This window comes from Amborella trichopoda, chromosome 2, assembly GCF_054954075.1.
Source record: "Amborella trichopoda isolate Santa Cruz 75 chromosome 2, AtrichopodaSantaCruz75HAP2 v2.0, whole genome shotgun sequence".
Lineage (NCBI taxonomy): Eukaryota > Viridiplantae > Streptophyta > Magnoliopsida > Amborellales > Amborellaceae > Amborella > Amborella trichopoda.
In genome coordinates, this window is record NC_142337.1 from 49,710,765 (window position 1) to 49,717,245 (window position 6,481).

Here is a 6,481-nt window from a genome sequence, read left to right on the forward strand (position 1 = left end):
GTTTCATGGTATACGTTTCCTTTCTGAAGAAATAATTTTCAGATCTATCTTTTTACTCTATGTCTAGTTAGGATTGACCACCAAGCAGTTTTTTATTTTTATCTTGTTACACTCGTATCGGGATACTATCCTAAGTTCTTTTTGTTTGCAGCTTTGGGGACCTGACGAAAATGCCACCAAATAATACTAATTTGATAGTAAATGAAGGAAAAATATTCTTTTTTCTATTACTCTAGGGAAATTTATCCAAACACTTTGATAAATTTCCCTTATTCTATAGGAAATATATACTAAGAGACCATTTATTTTTGGAAAAAGTTTATATAAGGACGCTACCTTATAATGTAGAACTACGGATGCCCCTCAAAAATCCATCAGAAAAGGTAGTTTTAATGCTGAAAAACCCTTTGATTGATCATCTCGACATCAAGATGTATGACTATGAAAAAGAGACTATGAAAAATAAAAAGATTTTAAGTCTCAGAAATAGTATATTTTACAACATATTATCTACACCGTCCATTTTAAAGATTTTCATATGTTTATAGATCTACTTGATTTTAACCATTTTTTAAATTTAAAATTTTATAATTAGATATAAAAATAGATTTTGAGATAATCCTAAGAACATTTTACATCAAAATTATATACCATGATAAATTTTGAAGGTACACCTTACCTCTACACCTACGGATACATCGGTATGCCAACTGCACCCTTTAGTTTTATTCAAGAAGGTCATAATCATCCCCAGCTATTAGATTTGAAATCAATATACTAAGAATGAGCTACAAGGTCCAAGAAAATTTTCATTGAGCATTTTGCACTATTAACTGCACACTCTTAGCCATTTGATTTCATAGTTGATGACCGGGGATGTGTGTGACCTCCTTGTGTCAAAAAATAAATCGTCTTATCCTAGGGTGTAGTTTGAAAAGAGCCGAGGCTCTAAACAATCAAAGTAGAGCGCATCTTCTAGTAGTGTCGTGAAATGTGGTTTCAATATTTGAAATATTTGTAATAGCCTTAAAATATATTTTCATCTTTAATTATAAAATTTAAAGCTTCAAAAGTAGTGTCGATCAAGCAGATCTATAAAAACTTGAAAATCTTGAAAATTGACGGTCCAAAAATGAGTTACAAGATACACTATTTCCAAAACTTGAAATCAATTTTTTACTCATGTCCATGCGTCTTGATGCCGAGATGATGAATTTCAAGGTATTTGGGCATCAAAATAAAATTCTCTAGTGAAAATTTTGAGGTGGGCTCTAATTTGATTGTTAAGAGCCTCAGCTCTATATAAACATTTGCCTTTATTATCCTATAATAAGTGAAAGGAAAATACCCTTGAGGACTTAAAACTCTTTGGATGAGAATTTGCTCTTCCCGGCCTTTTCAGAAAAGGGATCAAGATATTAGAGAAAAAATTAAAAAAAATTACTCTAAAAAATTGGGATGTATAAAAAAAAAAGAAAAAAAAGTTGTAGGACAACACTTCACCACTCTTAGTTTAAAAAATAGTTGCTCTAAAAAATTGTGAGACCTAATGCTTTAAAAAATGCTAATCCTTATTAAAATCTGCCAATCAGGATTGGGAATCAATTTGATTCCGAACTCTAGGAACTAGATGGTTCCCACAATCTTTTGATTTTTTTATTTGTATTTTTTCTTTTATTGGTCGATTCTCTCCGTCGAATTGTCGATCTAGATTGGCGATACGGCAATCCAAACTGGTTTCCCAGATGGCCGGCCCACCTGGCAGATCTCCAGATTTTGAAAGAATTTCCATTCTCGCTCTCTTAGAAGCAAAACGCGCTCCAAAAAATTATGATTAAAAAAGAGATGTGGTTTCTATAAGGTTGCAACCTTAACAATCCAATTAAGACGTACCTCCAAATTTTATTATAACATGCAATTTCGATGTAAAAATTATTAGGAATATCATAAAATTTATTTTTATATGTAATTATAAAATTTTAATCTCCAAAAATGGTTAAAATCCAGTAGATCTATAAACATATGGAAATCTTGAAAGTAGACAGTCTAGATACTATGTTGCAAGATGGACTATTTTTGGGACTCAAAATCTTTTTTTTTTTTTTTTAATGTTCATACATCTCAATGTCAAGATAATCTATTAGAGGATTTTTTAACATTCAAACAATATTCTCCAATAGATTTTTTTTGGTGTATACTTTTTCCTTCAAAAAGTTAACAAGTTTTCTCTGAGTTAACCACTTCACCTATTTAAATGAGTCTTCTGTCTAAAATCTATTTTAGAAATGAATTTTGGATTCAAAATTTTAAGGAATGAAAATCTAACTATGTTAATAAGGACATAATTTCTTAAAATAAAAATAATTTTTTTATATGATATTAATACTGTTGATTTTAATTTTTTGAAATCACTGATGTTGCCTCTTCTTCATCTTCTTTGAATGACGCTGAAGCGGAGTCTTTGGAGGATGCCATGCTGCTTGAAGACTTTTACTTTGGGGCCCAAGGAAGATGGCTCAGGTTCTTCCCACCCTTAATTTTAATGCTCTTACTATATTGGAATATCAAGGGTCTTGGTGATCCCAAGAGGAAAAAAGATGTTTTGTTTTTTGTTAGTAAGTATCGACCTACTGCTCTTATTTTGCAAGAAACCAAACTCCTGAACCCTACTCTGTCTGAGGTTAGGAAGATGTGGGGTCATGGCGCAATAGACTTTATGGGAATTGATGTTGTGAGTCAGTATGGGGGTTTAAAAAAGACTTTTTTTTACTTGTGGGTTTTGTGGGTCCTCTAGCTGATTTCCAATGGGGTCTTATGAATGTCTATGGGCCACAAAACTCGACTAAAAAATTGTGCTTAATTTCTGTTATGTCAGAAGTTATCTCCAAGTTTCAGTTGCCTATTTGTTTTGGGGGGATTTTTAATTTTACTAAATGGCTGGAAGAAAGCTTTGCTGGGGGTATAATTTCGTCTTTGATGCGTCTATTCAATAGATTCATTGAATTAAATGCACTCATTAACTTGCCAATAGCAAGGGCAAAATACACCTGGACCAATGGAACCTCTTCTGTGCTCTCTATGTCTAAGATTGATACGTTCTTGGTGTCCCCTAAGTGGTCGGAACTTTCCCCACTGGCTTCTGTGAGAGCTCTCCTTAGACTCTCTTCATACCATACTCCGATTTTGTTAACCTATAAGGTCTGTTTTGGAGGTATTAGACCTTTTCGTTTTGAAATTACTTGGTTAAAGGAGAAGGAAGTCTCAGATATTATCAAAAGTACGTGGAAAAATTATGTTACCAGTGGATCACTTGATTTCTAACTCCATAAGAAGTTGTTAAGTATTAAACATAAACTTATGGAGGGGAAAAAGGAGAAGCATTTTTCTGTCAAGAGAAAGATTGATGAGCTGCTGCTCTCTATTAAGGACATTGACCAGGTTATGCAACAAACTGGTTCATGGTCTGAGGAGATAGCTGGGGAGAGCAGTGCCAAACTCAATGAGTTGTTGGAGCTAAAGAGGGTGGAAGAGGTGTATTGGAGACAGACGAAAGTGGCTTAAGGAAAGGGATATGAATACGAAATTTTTCCATTGCTAGAAGACGTTAAAATGATATTTCTGGATTCAGCGTGCCTTTTCATCGGAAGTGCTTCACACACCTAGATTAAGCCGGGTGGGATTTAGAGTTATTCTCCCACATCTTATTTTGGCTTTGGATATTGATGTTTCGTTGGAAGAATTAAAAAAGGCGGTTTTCGCTTTACCCAACGATAAGGCACCTGAGCCTGATGGATTCCCTCTAATCTTTTTTCATAAGTTCTAGAGTTTGATTAGTTCGGAAGTTTTGGAAATGATCAGGGGATTCTTAAGGAGAGGGCAGTTATTCAAGGGTGCGATTTTTACGTTAATTGCTCTAATCCCAAAGAAATTTGTGATTGCTACCTTGGGGGATATTAGACCTATTAGCCTTCTTACGAGTCTTTACAAAATTGTAGCCAAGGTCTTAGCTGAGAGACTTAAGGAGATCTTACCTGTAGTCATTTCTGGCCCCCAATCGGCTTTTATTAAGGACAGATTGATCTTTGACAGTGTCTTGGTAGCACAATAATGCATTCACTCTAATATACTTGAAGGTACTCCTGGAGTGGTTATTAAACTAGATATGAAGAAGGCTTATGATAGAGTTAAGTGACATGTTTTATTAGAAATAATGAGAAATATAGGATTCAGTGATAAATGGAGACAGTGGATTATGGTTGCCTGTCTTCGGCCCACTTCTTAGTACTGTATAAAGCGAGTTCTTAGGGTTTTTTAAGGCTACTCGTGGATTGCGTCAAGGATATCCTCTTTCCCCCCTTCCTTTTTACAATAATGGAGGTGTTGAAAGGAAAAATAGACATCATTTGGAAGCTATAAGGTCTTTGATGTTTCAAATGCATGTTTCAAAAATTTATTAGTTTGCTATCTGATTAATAGACTTCCAAATAAAATTTTTAGGAATAAATCTCCCCTTGAAATTTTGAAAAATAGGAAAATTGATTTGTCTCATTTACGAGTATTTGGATGCGTGACTTATGTTCATGTCGCTGGGAACAACCGGGATAAACTTGATAAACGTTCCAGTAGATGTATCATTCTTGGATACTCCTCTACTAAAAAAGGATACAAATGTTATGATTCCACAACTAGAAAAATGTATATTTCTAAAGATGTTCAATTTGTTGAAACAAAGTCCTATTTCCATGACACATTGGAGAGTGATTTGGAAAATAGGACTTAGAGGGAGTGTTTAAGAGGTCGTTTGCCCTTGCCTAATATTAATACCAGTAACGTGTCGAACACATGATGATCAAGTCGAAGCTGAAGATACCGCTGAAACTCACCAAACTGGTTTAGAAGAAGAAGACTCTGCCGTGGCCATGGTCCCACTTGATCCCCCCTTGTGCAAGTCCTCTCGTAGATCTCAACCTTCATCTAAACTTCAAGATTTTTATACTTACCATACAGTTTCTTATCCTGTTCAAAATCATATTTCTTATGAAAATATGTCTCGTGATTATTTTGCTTTTTTGAGTTCTATTTCTAATAATTCTGAGTCAACTAATTTTCAAAATGCTATTTATCAATCTGTGTGGAGGAAGGTCATGAAAGAGGAACTTCAAACATTTGATAAAAACCATACTTGGGACATTGTCAAACTACCTAAAGGGAAGAAAGCAGTTGGATGTAGATGTGTTTCTAAAATCAAATATAATAGTGATAAGTCTGTTAAGAGACATAAGGTCAGGTTGGTGGTCAAAGGATTTACCAAAAAGTTAAAGAGTTACAAAAGCAATAATACCGAGCAAGAATGAACACATTGAATGTTTGCACTACCAATTGACAGTAATAGATAGCAAGGAACGACCTGAGATAACTTAAAGTGTCTTGCAGCTTTTAGTGCATCCAAGGAAGTAGCTGAGTTCCCAAAAATATTAGGCAAGGTTGGTAAATTTTTCAATATCTTCAGGTTTCGCTTAAAAATTCCTTAACAGACAAGGAACATTTGAAAACCTTGAATTTAACTAATTATAAAATTTAAATTTCAAAAATAGTGTAGATCGAGTATATCAATGAACACTTAAAAATCTTGAAAATAGACGGTCCAAATAACTTGTTATAAAATGCATTATTTATAGGACTTGATATTTTTCTTGTTTTTATATCCATACATCAAAAGGTCGAGATGATCAATTGGAAGATTTTTCAACTTTCGAACACTCTCTTTATTGAACTTTTGGGGTGCAACTTACTCCTACATTTTAAAATGAGCTACAAGGTTCGAGAAATTTTTTTATTAAGCATTGTGCACAATTAATTGCATACTATTAGCCATTTGATTTCACATTTAATTGCTGGGGACGTGTGTGACCTCCTTATGTAAAACTAAATGGACTTGTTTTACAATAGTTGAAGGAAAAATATCCTTGACTTAAACTCTTAGGATGAGAATTTGCTCTTTTTTGGAATCAATGGATTTTTTAAAAAAGGGATCCAGATATTAGAGGAAAAATTAACAGAAAAAAAACAAACCACTCTAGAAAATTAGGATGTGAAAAGGAAAAAGAAAAATTGGTTGGAGGAAAGCTCTGAACCACTCTTAATTTGAAAACTAGTTGCTCTAAAAACTTGTGACGTGTGATGTTTGAAAAAATGCTTATCCTTATTAAAATCGGCCAATCAGGATTGGGAATCGATTTGATTCCCATAATTGGTAACGGATGGTTCTCACAATCTTTTGATTTTTTTTATTTTTTTATTTTTTATATTCATGATCATCTAGGCCTAAATCATGAATTCCTAAATATTTAGTTGAAAAATTCAAGAAGTGGATGCATGTATACATATGAATGAGCTGACAATTTGAAATCCCATCCTTCAAAAGAGAGCTACTTTATATGCACCCACTTTTTTTAGCGACAGCACAACGCAAACGACAGAT